The sequence below is a fragment of the Anser anser genome (assembly GCF_964211835.1).
Source record: "Anser anser genome assembly, chromosome: 1".
NCBI lineage: Eukaryota > Metazoa > Chordata > Aves > Anseriformes > Anatidae > Anser > Anser anser.
Window position 1 is genome coordinate 192045442 of NC_139720.1, and position 18522 is coordinate 192063963.

Here is an 18522-nt window from a genome sequence, read left to right on the forward strand (position 1 = left end):
TGCAGTTCCCTGTGGGCTGTGGGGCAGCTGCAGATGGCTGGAGCTGGCCACCCCGCTTCCTTCCAGGCTGGTGGCGTGGAAAGGGTCCAGAGCATAAGTCTGCTAAAATACGAGTGTCAGGAATCCTGTTTTAAATTCAAAACACCTGGAAGCATCAAACTTACTGTTGTGGTTTTGGGGGGCATTTTTTTGAAGGTGCCATTTTTCAGTACATCACCATCGTTTGCTTTTCCTGCCTGTCGTATGAGTGAGTTTGTACGTTAATAAACTTCATCATGTAGCACTATTAAAGTAGTTGCAGAAGGTGGTTTTCATTAATCTTCAGCACATCCTGGGTTTTAGGAAGGTTAGCAGGGCAGCATTTAGAAATAAAGTCTGTTTATTAACAGTGCCCTTCTGAAGTACTTAGCGCAGGCTCAGTTGCAGCCTACTGCCAGTGTTCAAAATTCATACAAAAGGACAAATGCTTATAAACACGGAATGGGTTGTTGGTGTCACATAGTGCAGCCCCAGGTTTCTTCCTTCTGATTCATAGGATCACAGAATGGTCGGGGGTTGGAAGGGACCTTAAAGCCCACCCAGTTCCAACCCCCTGCCATGGGCAGGGACACCTCCCACCAGACCAGGTTGCCCAAACCTGAAGGTGGAAGCCCCAACCTCACGTTCCCCTTCTCAGTATGAGCCAAGTCTTTTTCCAGGATAAATTCCCAAAGCTCCAATGAAGTTATTAAAGACCTGCAGTGTTCATGCTTGTCAAGCATTTTCTCCTGAGGTCATTTAAATCTATCCTTGATCCCAGGAGCTGAGCTGCAGGATCCAGAAGCGATCTCATTCTTCTCATGGATTTTGGAAATGGGGAAGGCAGTGAAGTTGACTTGAATGTCTTTAAGTGCCTTTCTTTACATACAGATGTGCTCAGTTGTCTACATTTTCATTCCACAAGAGTACAGTTGTAACAACGTCATTTGATAAGACAGCCCTAGAGAACACAAGTGATACAGCAACCTTTATAAGAAACTAAAACTTCTACAAACCAATTATATGTCTTATCAAAGTGATTCATACATGCCCGTGGTAAATCCCATTCATTACGAACGAGTTTAAATCACAGTTCATTGCCTCTTAACAGCTGCACAAATAGTGTGCATGGTCGCTGTGGGGTTAAAAAAGGAATAACTTGTCACCTTTTAAAGTTCGTAAGAATTGGAGATGTAATTGAACACTTCAAGAAAGAGGCAGTGCTGTTAGGCTCAGTAACTTGGCCATCAGGGACAGGGGAAAAAAAAAATATGAAAAAGATGTTTTTGACTGGGGTGATGCTCTATCAGACCTGTTCCCTTGCCATCCTGGAAATTTCTCTTCTTATTTTCCCCTATTTTGTCTCATCTTGGCCTGCTGCCAGCCCCCTGAGCCCGTCCTTCGTGCTGCGCGAGGTGCCGCGTGTCGGCAGGCACGGCTCTTGCTGAAACCCTTTAACACTGCAGGCCGTCTGCTAAACAAAGTGCTGGCTTGCTGGCAGGGTTCTCCCTAAAGAGGGATTTAGATAACTTGTTCTACTTAATCAAATTAGTTATCTTTAATTCAATCAGCTTTTTAAGCCAAATTCCCAAGACAAGGTGGTTTAAGTAGTTTGTTTGGTTTGTAATCTCTGTTTTCCAAAAAAATCTGCTTTTTGTTTTTTTCCTTTGGTTTCTGACTGTCTCAGATATATGTGAGAAAAAAAGTGTTGGCTGGCTGTCTTCAGGGAAATGGCTAATTTGACATTGAACCTCCTGAACATTCCTTATTTCATCAGCAAGCTGTTACATTTCCCAAGTCCCTCCCCGCGTCTGTCAGAAGCACCTGTCCAGCAGCTCTGAAACCTGTGTCTTGCTTGGTTTATTCCAATTTTTTTTTCTTCTTGCTCTGCTCCATATATGTTTCTCATCCTGTCTTGCACCTCCGGCTTTATCTGCTTCATTTGGGAAAAAGAAAAAAAAAAGAAAAAAAAGAAAAAAAAAAAGAAAAGGGAAAAAAAAAAAGAGATACATTTCAGTTTCTTTCTGCCTACCACAACTGAAGTGGTGGCCCTGCTGTGGACGTGGTCCTGGGCAGCCTGCTCTGGGTGTCCCTGCGTGAGCAGGGGTGGCACCAGGGGCCTCCAGGGGTCCCTGCCAGCCTTGGCCACCCTGTGATGCTGTGAGGCTGTAAAAGCTCAGCTCTTATCGTAGTTCTTTCTCTCTTTATCAGGACCCTTTATGCCGACTGAAAGCATTTCAAATTCCAGTCACCACATCCTAGATAACAGGTCGTTTCTGTGTAACCAGCCCAGAAATGTGCAGGACTCGTTTAAATAAACAGGACCTTTGAGCTTTCCTCTTACTTTTTCATTGTTCACCTTGGTTTTTAGGCTGCTTTGCTGCAGAAATGGGACATGCAGCTGTGCTCGAACCTGCACTGTCTGCGTTTCATCCACTAATTTTTGAATCCATTCTGTCAAAGAGCTGAAAGTCACAAGGGAGCTGATGGGTCTCTGGAAACAAGTGATATGGAGACGGAGACATCCTCACAAAGTCAGGGCCGGGGAAGGTTGTGCTCCAAGTGCCTCCTCTGCCAGAGGGCCCAGAGGCAAGTGAGGACCCTCTGGTGCCCCAGCCCTTCATGGAGGATGGTCCATCAGTGCTCTTGGCCTGCCGACACACCACACGTCCACATTTCCTCAGCTCTTAGGGAGCCTGCTTTGGCAGGGGGTTGGACCCGACAATCTCTTGAGGTCCCTTCCAACCCCTACAGTTCTGTGATCCTGTGACCCTTGTGCTCTGGTGAGGTGTTGAGGGACCGCAGTTGGCGTGGCCCTGCTGTGACTTCTCAGGAGGCTTCGTTGGAGGCGGGACCAGCTGGGCCGGCCATCTTTCTGCCACCACGGGCAGCGGTGGCAGCGCGCATGTGAGAGCAGGAGGCGTGCGAAGGCAGAGCTGGCAGTTTGGCCGACATCCCAGGATTTTGTTTCATCTCCCTCTGAATGCCGGGGCGAGTGATGAGGCAGGTGAGAAGCTTTACCTTTCTGCCTGTGTGTCACAGAAAAGGCCTCCCCGTGCCAAATCACGAGGCGGCGCTGGAGCCTCCCTTTTAAGCTGTTGCTACTTCCACTGACCCGAAACCTGTATTTTGCTAATCTTTTAGGTTACCTCTGAATATATTTTATTTGTTTTCTTTTTAGAATCCACTCAGAAAAGTTTCTGAGTCCTCCCTTCCCAGGAATACCCAGCTTGCAGGAAATCCCCCAGGTAAGCTCAGCCCATGTAGGCTGACTGGCCCTGAAGAGGAATCCCAACTGGAAGCCACCAGTGCCACCATTGGCTGTGCACATAGTTTCTGCTTGGCCAGCACATTTCTGTCATCCCTTTCAACATACGGCTAGGGGAGGAGTGTGGATTTTTGCAGGCTGGTGGCCGGGTGACGGATGGCAGCACCCGACAGGAGCTGCAGGTTCAGCGGCGCATGGTCCCGCTCCCCAACTCCACCAACAAGGCTGAGGCTGGGTGAGGTGAAACCCAGCTTCCAGGGCAGCTCATTCCCCCACCTTATATTTGCTTTTTGCCTACCTCTGCCATAAACACTGCACCCTGCTATGCAGTGCTATTTGTGCAAATATCGACACAAGGAGAGGCGAGTCTGTAACCTCTCTCTTCGTTAGTACTGCTCTGATGCCGTGAGTGCTATTAAAAATGTTAAACAAACAATCTGCAGAATATCAAAGGAGTTTTTGTTTGCAATCTGACTTTCAGAAACTCCAGTCAACATTCAGGTCAAAAGTGCCCCAGCGCACAGGAGGCTGGCATCTGGGGTGTCATCATGGGGCTTCAGGGAGTCCTGTTTGCCCATTGTAGAAACATTTTGGATTTTAACAGCAAGGATCTGGTATTGATATTTGGTATTGATAGGTATTGATATTTGATTGTGAAGATATTGCTGTTAGTGAAGTGTTAGTGAAGACAGTGCTGTTATATGACAAATACTTGATTTGTGTCAATGTCTTTGCATGGAGGAGGAAGATAGAGTCCCCCTTTCATGAATGTGTGTGGGATGATGTGCGCTAGAATTTCATTTCAGTGGCTGAATTGTTGCATAACGTTCATAAATGTGTAGAAACATTTGCAGCCAAAACCTATGAGGGTGGGTGGAACTCAGTGGAATTGTTTCCATCTGGGCAATGCAAAAGATACTCTAGTGTAAGTCTTTGTACTTCATTAAAATAGGAGACTTTCTTACAATTAGATTTTAATAACCACTTTGTAAAAATGAGCAATCTGTTCTTCGTTGGCATCTAACATCTTCTGCAGCTATCCTACTGTAGCCAAAGCCCACCAGAAGCTACAAAAAGGGCAGCTCAGTGGCATTGCAGTGACTGGGTTGCTCCATGTCTACCTGGAGCAGGGTCAGATGCCCTCACCGAGGCAGGGACAGAAATCCCATTCACCTGCAAACCTCGTGCTGATACTTGGCAGCCCTTCACAGAGCTCCACAGGACCCAGCACTGCAGCTGTGAGCTTCAGGGTCTTGCTTTGAGGATCCCTCAGAGTTTCTGTCGTACTCCTTCCTGGCCAGGAGCTCCCCATTCCCCATGGCAGAGCTCCCCAGGTCTCCTGTTTCACCCTCTGTGTGGCACCCAGAGGTCTCTGGGACTGGTGGGGTTTGTCCCTGATGGGCTTTGGGCAAGGAGCTGTTGGGTTAGTCAGCAGGAATCCTGTCTGCTCTGAGCTGGAGGATATGCCCCCACGTTCAGGTGTCTGCTCTGTGATGGAGCCACACCGCCCAACAGGCTGCCAGAGAAGGGGCATAACTGAGCCGGGGGGGGGGTCTTACCTCACTCCAGGTTTATTTTTCAGGGGGAATCCCTTAATTTGGCATGCACCTCAAGAGGAGACCCTTCCTACCTCCTGTTAAATTTAGGAGATCTCGAGTGACTTGGGAACATAAAGAGCTGCTAATGGCTGAGTCACTTCTGCTGCAAACGGGCCTTCAAAAGTGCTGCCCAAGGCAGTAAACCTGACTATCCCAAGCTGGAAGGGACCCACAAGGATCACTGAGCCCGCGTCCAACTTGAGTACACCTTTAGAAGTCAAGGTTTATAACCATTTGCACCTGGGGACAGAATCACTGTGGATACAGCTGCCATCACCCCCTCATCATGTGGCTGCTCCTGCAGCCCCTCTCTGTGACTTGTCAGCAGTCCCAAGCGATTCCTGAACTCAAGACTTGTGTTGATGTTGTCTTGCTCTTCCCATGCTTTGGTTGCTTGTTGTGTACACTAGGATCTCCTAAATATAGAAAAGGATGTGAAGAATGAGCAGCCACAGACACAGTTTGCAGATGCACCCTGCATGAGCAGCTCAGCTGGCTGCAGTACAGACGTGTGCGGTGGCCCCGTGTCCAGGCATTGACCATCCCAGAACGGGCTGGTAATGGGAAATGTCCAAACTATTGGACAAGGCACGGAGCAGCTCAGCAGAAACATGTCTAGTATGAGTGTTTCTGTAGTGGCAACAAAGGCAAAGAAAAGAGGTGGCTGATCCAAGTTTCACAGCATCACAGCATGGTTGAGGTGGGCAGGAACCTCTGCAGGCCACCTGCTGCAACTCCTGGAGCACGTTGCCCAAGTTTCTCTTTCCTGGACCCCCAAGAAGGTGGCATTTTTCTGCAGAGCTGCACCACTTGTTCAAGGGCTTGCTGTCAAACATTTAAGAACTGCTTTCAGGCAGATTTTTACAGTGAGAACCTGCTGTCGTTGTCCCCATACACTCCCATCTGACACAACGTAGCTTTCACTCTTCTCTTTTTAGCTGATCTTTGTGCAGTTCTCTGCGTTATTGTTACAGATCTCCTGCTAGCCTCCCAGCACAGAGCAGCAGCTCCCAGGGAGTGTTTGGGCTAATGTACAGCCGTCGTTTGTCCAGGCAAAAAGCGCTGGTGTTCAGTGTGCTGGGCGGGTGACGGAGCCCTGGCACAGGCTGCCCAGAGAGGCTGTGGGGTCTCCTCCTTGGGGATCTCCAAAAGCCGCCTGGACGTGGTCCTGGGCAGCCTGCTCTGGGTGTCCCTGCTTGGGCAGGGGTGGCACCAGGGGCCTCCAGGGGGCCATGCCGACCCCAGCCCTGCCATGATCCTGTTAGTGCCAGCGTTATCAGGCAATCAGCGGTGCTTCATTTCAAGTGGGAGAGGGCTGCTGTGCTCGGCTCAGTCCTTCCCCTTGCACTTTCATTATCCAAGAGCTGAAATTTCAGGTCCACCTGTAGAAAAGCCACAGGTGGCATTAAAAAGGAAGATAAAACGCACAGGGCGCAGGGGATTGCTGTGCTGTTAGAACATCCCGGGGTTGTGCTGTGGTCAGTGAGGCCACCGGCCACCCCTCTCTGCGAAGGGAAGGTTAAGGTGCTAGTAGAGCAGTTTCATTTCACAGCTCAACATATTTTAACTGGAAAATGTGCTCTTCCTCAGCCTTTGATAACACTTTCGTTAGTTAGAAAAGTGTCCGCTGTCCAGCCAATTAGCAATCCAAATGCCCACAAATATATATATATATATATATATATACACATATATATAAAATTGGGAAAGAGAATGCCAGGTCCCCAGGGAAGTCCTGCAGGTGGCTCTAGCAAAACCAGGACCAGCTCCTGACCTGCTCGCGTTGCGGCTGCCCTATTGCAGTCGTGCTGCCTAACACAGGCTGCTTGCTAGAGCAAGGAATCTCTAACTCTTTGCTTTTGCAGCACTACTTCAAGCACACAGGTGGCAAATTGGCTTCCAGGTGTGGGGCCAAATTCATGGGTGAGGCTAAGCTTGTGTAATTTATATGTTTTCCTGGGCTTACACAGCTACACCAGCTCCGACACCCACACTTGCTCTCGCTGCAGCTTTGCCACCAGCCAACTCCTGCAGCTCTGGCGGTGCCCTTGCAGCCGTGGCTGCTTCCCTGGGCACGATGGAGACCTCACTGCCCTCAGAGCTGCCAGCTGGCTTGTCATGGGCAGCGACCCTGAGATGGAGGAAGTGACCCTGCTAACGCAGGGTGGCTTTGCAAGAGCTTGGAGCTGGTGACGGCAATGTTTCCAGCTCTATCTGAATCTGGGTTTTCACAGACTGCAAATTAATTGCGCCCAGGAGTACATCCTTCAGCTGCTGGAAGCAAAGGAGCAGCGCTAACAAAAGGGCTCGCCCACTGAAACTGCTTTGCAGTTTCCCACTCCATCACCTAATAAAGAGCCAGAGCCAAACGCACCAAAGCGCAAACGCTTGTTTACTGCCAAATGTCATCACACAGCAGCACGTCGCACCACACTGTGTGCTTCCTGTATGAGCCCCATTCGCCCGCTGCAAGGCTTTGAGCAAACGTAGCGGAACAGTTTGCAAAGAGAAAAAAAGGCAGCGGGGTGCCACGGTAGCACAGCCGTGCTCGCCACCCAGGATCGAAGCACACAGTGAGGATCACGGCCCCGTCCCAGCCACGGGTGGATGCCGCCACTTGGCTCACCCGCTCCATGTGTGAAGTTGAATGTTGCATCAGGAGTATACAAAATAGATCTGATGCCAACAGTCATTCATTTTGCTGTAATATTTTGCAGTACAATTATCTCAGGGAAGAGAAAGTGACAGCTCCGGACAAAAAAGGAAGGCAGGTTTTTATTTCCATCATAATTCCCTAATGTCCTTCCTTGCTGTAATAGATAAAAGTTTTTGCAGCACTTTAGGGTAAGTAAAATACTAGCAACTGTTACGTACCCATTTGGTTGGCTCTTTCTTATCAGCTGCTGTGACAAATTCCCCATCTCTAGTTCTCACAGAGAACAAAAATCCCAATTAAGGCCAGTGCTTGAAAATCACCACTTTAAGCTGTTAAACTCGACTGTTAGATTCATTTTTGCTGTGGACAGAAGGAACCCAACCGGCCGGACTCCTGGCAGGTCGGTTTTGCGTTCACAGTGATCGCTTTTCCGAGAGCACTGCGCAGGGAACACCTGGCACCACCACTGGGCGCCTTTATCTCCTTTGGTTTCCTTCTTTTATTTCCTTTGGTTCTACATGGGAACAAAGCCTTAGAGGTAGCTGTGCGCTCCGTGTTACATCTCCCAGGCTGATGAAATCCCCACGATTTAAACCCACGATTCTGCTTTCAAGTGGTGATAGGCGAGGGGACCAGCTAGGGGAGGCAGGAGAATGGGAAACGCACCTGGGGAAAAGACGGCAAAGCACTGCCAGAAAACCGAAGCAGTGACAGGGAAATGAATAAAGCAGAGTGATGGGGAAGAGCCATAAAGGAGGAGGCGGGGGGGGTCAAAGACAAACCCAGGTGCATCAGGAAGGAGAGGTCAGTGCTGCCTGTGCCTGCTTCACAAAATCGAGTCTCCATCAAGAGCAAGGAGCTCCAACAGCAGTTGTACACCAGGGGCAGAGGAACTGCAGCAATCAGAGGGGTTTTCCTTCCTGCACATCCCCCTGAGCAGCCCGAGGTTATTTGGCAAAACTTTTAACACCCAAGTGGGAGCTTTGCTGAGTGTCTCCACAGTGTAAATCATTGCACAGTTATTTTCTCCTGTCGCCAGCTGGCTTCTCTTTTTTCTTTGAGCTGCCCATAGACCATGACACAAGGACAGATTTTTTTTGCAGAATGGGTTGGTGTAGGCTGGGGGTGTTTTGGTGTTTCTGGCCTGATTCCTGGGCCAGGGGATATGGCACTTTTCTCTTCCATGAGAAAATAAAACTGGAGTCTCACTACAGGCAACTTGTGAGTAATGTAACAAGCAAAATTTAAATAGAGATAATCCTTTTTTGTCTCCCCCCAAAATGAGGTAACTGGGGAAAGAACAGAGATTGCCTGGCATTTACACCTCCTTCAGCTCTTGCAGATAAGTTATAACAAGGCCAGATGGAAAGGTAACTTCTGCTCCCTAAGACCAGGTAGGAATTGCAGGCGCATCCTCAGAGCTGCAGCAGCTGAAGGCCTTAAACTACAGGCAAAGTGAGTAAGCAAACAGAAAGCAGAGCCCTAAATCTTATATATATATATATATATATATATTTTTTTTTTTCCCAACTAACAGATGTTATTTCTTTCTTTTTACTTCTAGCTTTCAATTACAACACTGATACACCTGCAGAAGGTGCAATGTTGCATCCTGAGGGATATTTAGGCTTCCACGCTCCTGAACAGCACAGCTCTCTGCACAGCTGGGAGACTGGCAGTGAGGGACGGATGTAGCAGGCTGTAACAGAAAGGAAATGAAAAGGCTTCTTCTCTAGGAAAAGAAATCAGTTGTAACTGCAGCAAGACCTCCTCGATGACATTCTGTGCATTAGGAAGCGTCATCTGGCAGACAGATATTTTCGGGAATCTCTCATACAGCTCTTGCCAAAGCCTTGAATAAACTCAAATGCTATCTATTTGTTGTTGAAAGCCACAGGATATGTAATTTATGGCATTCTTGAGCTCTTCCCTGCAGGTCCCATAGGCTGTTTGAAATAACAAGGATGAGCTGAACCCACAGGCTTACTTCTTTTTATCCCATCAAGGCAATAGGTGTTTTATCATCTGAAAGGCATAAAGTTTTGTCTGCCTGAGTCTGTCTGTCCTGCTAGTTAAAAATCAGTGTGTGAAAATAACTTGGGGTGTTCTCATCCACATGAATGGGCTAGTCCTCTTCAAGTAACAAAAAAAACCCTCCGAAGATTAAAATGTAGCTAAAGAGTGAACTTAAATTAATATTGAAGTTTTCATTTTATTGAGGGTTTAACACAGAGGGTAGCTGCACAAATCCTCACGGAGGAGATGCTCTTATGTGATTCCACAGCATTTTGTCATCACGCAAATACTTTTTCAAGCAAGGATTGTTATTATTTATTTCAATTTGTAGTCTCAAAACTTCAAAAAAGGTGAGGAATTTTGACAAAACCTACTGCAAGTGTTATTTGGTAGACCATTATAGGTCTATTTTGACATCTCAGTCAGAAAGATCTTCTCCCCCTTGCACAGATGTGGGGTCCCCTTAGCTTTTATTGTTGAACATCCTTAGGAATGAGTTTAGTGAAGCTGAATCTTCATTGAGGTATCAATGACAAAGGACCCACTGCTGTTGGGTCTACCAACATGAAATGTCCTCATGTTGGCCAACAACTTTCTTTTCCTCTTGGAACAGAGTGAACCAAATTGCCCAACAGATACGTGGATTTCCTCAGGTTAAACTCTGCTACCATGTGTAGCAAGAATCAGCATAAGTATACAAGAAAGGGCATTTGCAATGTATGGGCTGAAACGGTTCAGTAAATGCTGTTATTCTGCTAATTCAATAGCCTCCTGCAAATACATATTTGCACTGGTCAGGTGCAGAGTTCATGCAAGTTTAAGTAAATGTGAAGTTAGAGGAAAGGTAGCTGTGGACTCAGCCTTTACTTTGGCTTTTAAAATCCAATTGTCAATGGAGACATAATGAAAACGATGGCTGGGAGGCTTCGTGTGTGCGCGGACACGGCTATTAGGCTGCTTGGTAAATGCAGACGTGCACGTTTCTGCCTTCACTGACCATTGTGGGGAGGTGGACTGGTGCTCATCAGCCTTGCCTGCGTTGTGTGCCCCATCACAGACAGTTCCTACGGAGGGGACCAGCCAGGGCCTTAGGGTGCCAGTGACCCTGGTGGAGAAATATGCATTTACTCAGTGACTATTCCGGCATGTTCCTATTGAAGAGCACAAAATTGCAGATCTGGAAGGAAGCCATGGAGTATTGGCTGCACATCCTAGATGTTCCGGGATGTTGTTTGCAGTCATTTCTTTTTAACTAAGACTCTTACATTGTTCCCTGAGGTGTCAAGGGCACTTGGGTTTCTGGACTGAAAGATATTTAACAAAATTGAAATAAAGCCTTTCCTATTTTTTGGTAAGTTTTCAGTTCATTTTGTAATCTCTGCCATATCTAGAATGAATGCTTTACAATATAAATGTCTCATTTGAACCGTAATTTCAGTGTTCTGAAATTTCCTCACGTTTAAGGGATTAGGAATGAAATTACAAACTGGCAGGGACAATGCCCCACCTGAGACCATATGCAATACCTTTATCAAGTGTGTTTTTTTTTTTTCTTTCTTTTTTTTAATTGGTTAGTATTTTATTCTACTGTAGAATATATGCTTATGGACACGGATATTACACATGGTATTTATATATATTTATCATTATGTTCCAATGAACTGTCTGATATGTATCTTGGGCAAAACAACATGATTTCTTGAATTACAGTGGTTTCAATTTTTCCAGGCTTTAACTCAGTGCTGCCCCTTAATTGGTTACAGAATAGATGTTGGTATGTTGAGCCTACAATAATGACAATGTTTGTGTGCTGACTAGCAGGTGAGTGTCCATCCACAACCTGACACTGGGAGCTGGGCAGGAGCAATGGAAATCGTCAAAAAGACGGAGGCTTGGAGAAAGAACTTCCTAAAAGCTGCGTTCTTTTTGTGAGTGCTTTTCCACCCATGCTTCAGAAAAAAAAAAAAAAAATCTCATTTATAACCTCTTGAACAAGCCAAAATCCCCTTTGTCAGACCGAACAACAATATTCAACTGTGATAAGGAAGGATTTATAAAATCAGATGATGGGAAAATCTAAATCTTCCTCAACTTCACCTGCCATTGAAGCCATGTCACCAGCTAGGAGCCACAGTGTGCCCCAACAAGCAACCCCCCATCAGGATATTATTAGGAAACATTTGCACTAATCCCGTCATTCACTGCTCTTGTGGAAGGCAGCAGGCTCGCTCCACATCCACCCACCATTATTTCACCCTACTGAAAGCACTGCCTTATCGGACGTAATCGAAAGGGCTCATTTGCCATGTGGGGTGCCAGCGGGTTTTACCAGCGCTCACGCCAAAACTAAATAGGGATGAAATTGCACCCTGCCAGCACAGGGTGGGCATTGTATGGCTGTGCAGTACGCAGCCTCGGCCCGCCCCGTGGCTCCACGAACAGTGCACGCTCGCTTCAGTGCTTTTCGTTTTTGTATGGCTGAAACAAAGCAGCAGTGTCTGAAGTGGAATGTGCTGCAGGTAGCGAGCTAAACCTCCACCGCCGCAGTCAGCGAGGGGATTAATTAAACGCATGAAGGTTGTTGCTTGGAGGGACTTCACAGGAATGCAAACCGAAGGCCCTCAAAGAGCCCACAACAAAGGCGAAAGCCATGTGATCTTAAACTCATGCGAGGGTGAGTGGTATTGGATTAAGGGCTTGGTCTACCTAGCAGAAAGGGCAGGAAACATCGCTGCACTAGAAAGCGATGCAAGCAGGAAAATTTTTATTTATTTTTTATTTTGGTAGGGTGGATTAAAATAGTGTAGCCTTGCTGAAGACATTTGTGTTATATCTGATACAATCAAATGTGTGTGATAGTCTTAAGAACACACACATAGTTTGTTTTGTAGTTTGCTTCCAAATAAAATATCATAAACACCTGCTTCAATCCCTGTTTCTCTCTTGATTTTCTTCATTTCATTTTTATGTTTTGCAGGGCGATGCCACTGTGATCCTGGCCGTGCTGGGAGTCACGGAGCTGTCTTCATCAGTACAGGGGGGTACGGGGTCACTAACACAACACACCTCATGCTTCTTCGCGCAGACCTGCAAGCTTCACGGGGCTTGCAGGTACACATGTGCTTTCCACTGTGTACAAGCTCTGATTTCACTGCTTGTGTAAGTGTCTACTGGCACAGGGTGCTTGGGATCTGGCAGACCCTCTTGCTGTGACTTAACTTTCCAGTTACCCGTTGTTGATGTTGCTTTTAATATTCTTTTCAACGCTCGCCAGCTGTGTCTGTGATCTTCATTCTGCTACCTGGAAAACTTTTATCATGCTAAAAACTTTTATCATCCTAAAATAGCCAAGTAAATAAATAATGGAAGTAGCTCAAGCAATCCCAAAACTGTGTGGAACCTTTATTCAGAGCACGTTAGCTTAAGCCCTTTCCACTGAAGTGTTCCTTGCAGATTTCATCAATTTATCATGGTCTGCAAAGAAAATTTTCTCATCTCTGCCATTGCATGTTACATGGTCAGACCAATTTGTTGAAGTCACCGATCAGCCTTGTATAGGAAAAGGATGAGTGAAAATCTGTGTTTTTTCAGACATGTTACAGTCAGTATTTGTATGACATCTTTGTGTTTATATACAGCCAAAGCGCCTGTCTTGCTTGGCTTAGCTACGGGTCTCAGCATGGCTTAGCCTTTTGTAGACATTCACCCTCAGCTTTCCATATCAAACCTCTAACTTTTCCTGGAGCTAACATGAATCTTCTTAAAAACCACGGTATAGAATTCATCACGTCCATCACTAGCTGCTCTGTATGTTAATTACACTTGTTAAAGTATGTGCCTTACATCCAGTTTGGAACTGCTTAGTTTCACCTACCAGAGACTGGCTCACGCCTGTGAGATCTCCAAGGATATTCTCTCCATGAAGAATATTTAGAAACGGTTAAGATGTAAAAAGCCTCTTTTGAAAGCTCAGTTAGGCTTTGTAAGGAACTCTAAGACTAAAAAACTTGAGAAAGTAATAGAAATACACAGAAAAGAACTAATCTGAAATTTGCTGGAGTAAACAACAGGTCCCTTCTGAGGAGACAGGGACAGTGCAGCTTTCAGTTTATCTCACACTTTCCCATAAAACCAATAGTGCTACACATTCTCTACCACAAATATCCTGGCTTTATATTACCTACCATCATTATCTGGATTCGGCTTCCAGTCACTGCCTCTTATGTCTTTGCCCTTAGAAATCACACAGTTGTATCAATTATCAATTCACATGCATTTCTCTTTCTTCTGAGTCCACGACTTGTTTGTCAAACCATGCCATCCCTTTCCTAATTGTTTAAATATGAACCTTCTGGAAAACACTCTAAAATGGCCTAAATAATCCTTGGTAATTAGGCTTGTCTATCAATATTCCCTATTTCTTCAAGCAAGGTCTGAAACCATCCTTTGCTGCTGCAGTGCAACACAAGCGGATGCTCTGCTGGTACTAGTTAGGTGCCACGGTTGGGGCATCCCTCTCTGCTTCAAAAGTACGGCTACTCATTATTTACTTCACTTGTCTGAAGCAGTCTACTGTGTGAAGTTCTTGGTTTTCCTTTCAAAGACATTAAATTGGAAGCTAAGGGCAGTACTCACCATTTTTTTTTCCTTTCTCGAGAAGCAAGCTTTTGAAAAGATTTTGAAGTGTCACTCTAAGGCTTGACGTTAACTTACTGCTTCAAGGCCCTCCAGCTTGGAGAATGATGCTACTGTTGAACAGCAAGCATCTCAAGACAAAGAGGTACCAAATAGTACTGAAGTTTCAATAAAATTAAATCAAGATGGAATTCTGCTCAAAATAATAAAAGAATTGACCACTAACTTTGTATAGAATGCTACCATTAATATGAAATCGACAAACGACGATCGATTCATGTAACAGTTTATTCACAAGTAAAAAAAAAAAAAGTATTACAAAACGATTTATACAAGGTTTTAATTTACATTCTTTAAAGGAGTAACTAAAACAGCACTGTAAGCCCCTAGATGTGATATGTGGGCCGTCTAAATGCGGTGGTAGTGTATGTTTTCTATTGGCATGTACAACACTGCTTGCCACAGGCAATATAAAAAAGACCAATTTGGTTAAATTAAGGAAAAAAGTATATACACAATATACATATATATTTAAAAAGCACTGTCTTCATTTTTCCTCCCAATTTGCTCTCAAGCTATCTGTCACTCATTTGAAGAAATGAGTATTTTCATCTAGAGTTGCCGGACAAAAACAATTGTACAAAGTGTAAATTCCAATGGGAAACATACTTACTGTGGCAGATGCTGGCAACATTTTTGAACAAAGCTTTTTGCAGAACTGTTATTAATGAAAAGTTAAATCTCCACATGTTCTAAAAATATCTTGCCATATAATGAAATGCACGTTGGATTTTTTTCTATTTACAAAGTATATACAAAGAAGCACACATCTCTTCATGCAAATGTAGTGAAAAATAATATTTCAACACTTCTTAAATGTACAAAAGTATCCAAAGAAAATATTCAAAACTATTCTTATTTGAATATATGCTTTTCAGCTTTTAGTTGTATAATTATTCTCCTTGTATAACTGCATATTATTCTACTATGTCAGTGATCAAATGGTAGTACCTACTACTTAAAAAAAAATCCCTTATGTAGTTTCTTCACTTTGGTTTGAATTTGAGAACTGTTATTCAACATTTCTGCATGCATGAATAAGCTCACTGATTTTGGCTGCCTACGCTGGGCCAAGCTATTTCTTGTACAGGTTCAATCTTCTACTGGGTGCTTCAAAGCAAAAGCCTTTTTCCATTATGGAACACGACTACTGTCTCATCATTTCCAGTGCCATATGAACAATGTGCAGAAAGATGAGTAATATTTATTGCAAAAGTACATTTGTTTTGCTGATTGCTTTGCTTTTGTCAAGGCACATTGGGTATTTTTAAAGAATAATTGCTAGAGGTCACAACTGACAGGTTTGAGCCTGTTGAATGCTATGAATCATCGGAGGTTACTGGGATTACTCACAGAAGTGAACACTATTTTAGGGAAAAATGGCTGCAGAACAAACGGTACTATAGGAAGTGGTACAACAAACTGCAGTTAAAAACATCTTAAAGAACAAGGAGGGCAGAAGGTTGGTGATAATTGACTAGGCATGCACATAACTTTGAGGATTCTGTTCAGAAGTATCTTTAAAAATGTTACAAATTCATTTTTATATTTTGTATGGACAAATTGAATTTACACAAAATGCTACAATGAGAAGGAGAGAGTGACATGAATAAAAAGAAAAGAAGGCCTACTAAATGAGTCAATTATGTCACAATGAAGCTTGGCCGCAGAAAATAATTCATTACTAAAAAAAATCAGTCATAGGTCTCACTTATGAGTACTTTGATGACACACCTGCTGTAGTTTGACATTTTGATGCGAGTTGATTACATATATTTCAACATCCAAAAGATACATGTTATAACAACAAGTGCTGTCTTCCAACACTGGGACTACCAATTAAACACAACATCCCTATCTATACGGCTGACTTTCATTAACCTAATCTAATTTAAAGCTAATCTCCTGCTACATTTAACAAAACAATGCTCCCTCCCACAAACAAAATAATTGGATGGAAGGGACTTCAATCATACATATTGTAACATGCAAAGTCTTTAACTCCCCAAACTAGCTTATTGACTATGATGTAACATATAATAAAAGCTTCAGTTTATCAATAGATGATCCTTGGATAAATAGAAATGTTTAAGTCCTTCAACAGCAGGAAACTGAGTTAAAAACTAGAATCAGACAAAAAAAAATCCAAATGCATGCATAAATCTGCAAGCAGAATAACTGGCAAAGTCTTGTCCCAGGCCTTCTGACCTCTGTAGCCATATTTAAGATACCCATCTAAACACACTAATTTATATTTTTTTGCAGTATTTACATACACTTTTAAGCTCATTCCATTAGACTTTCTGAGAATCTTATGGAATAAAAGGTTCTTTAAAAAAAAAAAAAGATGCAAAAGGTCATGAATCCACTTTCAGGGTTCTTCTAGGATGCTCCTTCGAGTTTCACGTTACAGCTGTTCTAGTTCAGATGCAACTGCTTGCTTACAATGTGTGAAATTATGTCATTTTTTTCCAGCTGATTTTGAAACTGTGTGTCATTGAAGACCAGACCGTATTTGATGACAATCTGCAGAGGAGACTCTGTTTTAGTGCTGAGAGAAACATTGGTTTCCTAAAAGAAATTGATAGAACAGTGGTTACATAAACTCATTAAAAAACTGTATGTACTTCTGTACCTGACTAAATGCTAAAAAAAATACTGCTATACTTACTGCTGACTGTGAAAATTCACCTAAACCTGAGGACTGAACCTGTATCTTCTGATTTTATCACATTAATTTTGCAATATAATAACAAAGTATGGCCCTATGCAAGACTGTAATCCATACACATGGATTAAAAAGACCTTCCTTCTCTCAAAGTATTTCAAAAAGACGAGAAAGATGAAGGGTAAATGGAACATAATGAGGGAAACTGAGATGATTTTCTTGGAGTTGTACAGTAAGTCAGAGGCATGCCTAAGAATATGTGTCAAGCAAGCCTAGTCCTGGTCCAGTGCACTAAATGCTGCTGAAATTTCTCCATCGAACAAACATATATAATGATGCAATGAAGAAATCAGAAATATGGAAGATATATGGAGAAACTGTACAAGGTGAGTCAGTAAAGTCTATTAAAGAAAAAAAAAAAAGAAAAACCTAATCTACCCAAATCATGTTACTTCTTTGGAATTATACCAAAATCTCAGTATTAATACATGATAACAAAAAGAAAAAAAGTCAAAGAATACATGATTTTGAAATACCAATAAAGATTTATACATACATATATGAATCAATAAGAAAATTTACAATTTACACATCATAAGTAGATGAAAACGAGACCTGGACAGGATGGGTCAATGGGCAGAGGCCAATGGGATAAGGTTCAACATGGCTAAGTGCCGGGTCCTGCACTTTGGCCACAACAACCCCATGCAGTGCTACAGGCCTGGGGCAGAGTGGCTGGAAAGCTGTGCAGAGGAAAAGGATTTGGGGGTGCTAATCGATGCTTGCCTGAACACGAGCCGGCAGTGTGCCCAGGTGGCCAAGGAGGCCAACAGCATCCTGGCTTGTGTCAGGAATAGTGCAGCCAGCAGGACCAGGGAGGTGATCGTCCCCCTGTACTCTGCTCTGGTGAGGCCGCACCTCGAGTGCTGTGTTCAGTTTGGGGCCCTCAGTACAAGAAGGACATCGAGGCCCTGGAGAGTGTCCAGAGAAGGGCTACGAAGCTGGTGAAGGGCCTGGAGCACAAGTCCTGTGAGGAGCGGCTGAGGAAGCTGGGGTTGTTTAGTCAGGAGAAGAGGAGGCTCAGGGGAGACCTTATTGCTCTCTACAGCTCCCTGAAAGGAAGGTGTGGGGAGCTGGGGGTTGGCCTCTTCTCACAGGTAACTAGTGATAGGACTAGAGGGAATGGCCTCAAGTTGTGCCAGGGGAGGTTCAGGTTGGAAATGAGGAGACATTTCTTCTCAGAAAGAGCAGTCAGGCACTGGGACGGGTTGCCCAGGGAGGTGGTGGAGTCACCGTCCCTGGGGGTGTTCAAGGAAAGGTTGGACGTGGTGCTCAGGGACATGGGTTAGTGGGTGACATTGGTGGTAGGGGGATGGCTGAACCAGGTGATTTTGGTGGTCTTTTCCAACTTTAATGATTCTATGAAATATAAGTTAATTTGTGTAACAGTTTAATGAAATTCTATGGTTCCCTCATCTAGAAGAACTTGAAATAATGTTAATCATGTAGTTCTTATGTTAATACTCAGTTTAGCAGGAAAAAACATATAAATGATCTTTTGATTTTTTTATCATGTTAATATGGAATTCTAGTCCATTAAAAC

At 44.2% G+C, this 18522-nt stretch overlaps 1 protein-coding gene and 1 long non-coding RNA gene across 5 annotated transcripts in view; one reads left to right on the forward strand and one right to left on the reverse strand.

The window, feature by feature from the left end:
- Positions 1 to 1934: 1934 nt before the first annotated feature.
- Positions 1935 to 16288, forward strand: LOC310901005. Its single transcript, XR_014585521.1, has 4 exons — positions 1935 to 3025; positions 3200 to 3266; positions 9105 to 12230; positions 12534 to 16288. It is a non-coding gene; the product is annotated as an uncharacterized lncRNA (long non-coding RNA).
- TNFRSF19 (TNF receptor superfamily member 19) overlaps positions 14462 to 18522 on the reverse strand; it is a 65033-nt gene continuing 60972 nt past the window's right edge. For all 4 annotated transcript variants that reach the window (XM_083839797.1, XM_083839799.1, XM_083839798.1 and 1 more), the window contains exon 10: positions 14462 to 16822. The gene's annotated coding sequence lies outside the window, so the exon portion shown is untranslated. The remainder of the gene's footprint in view (positions 16823 to 18522) is intronic.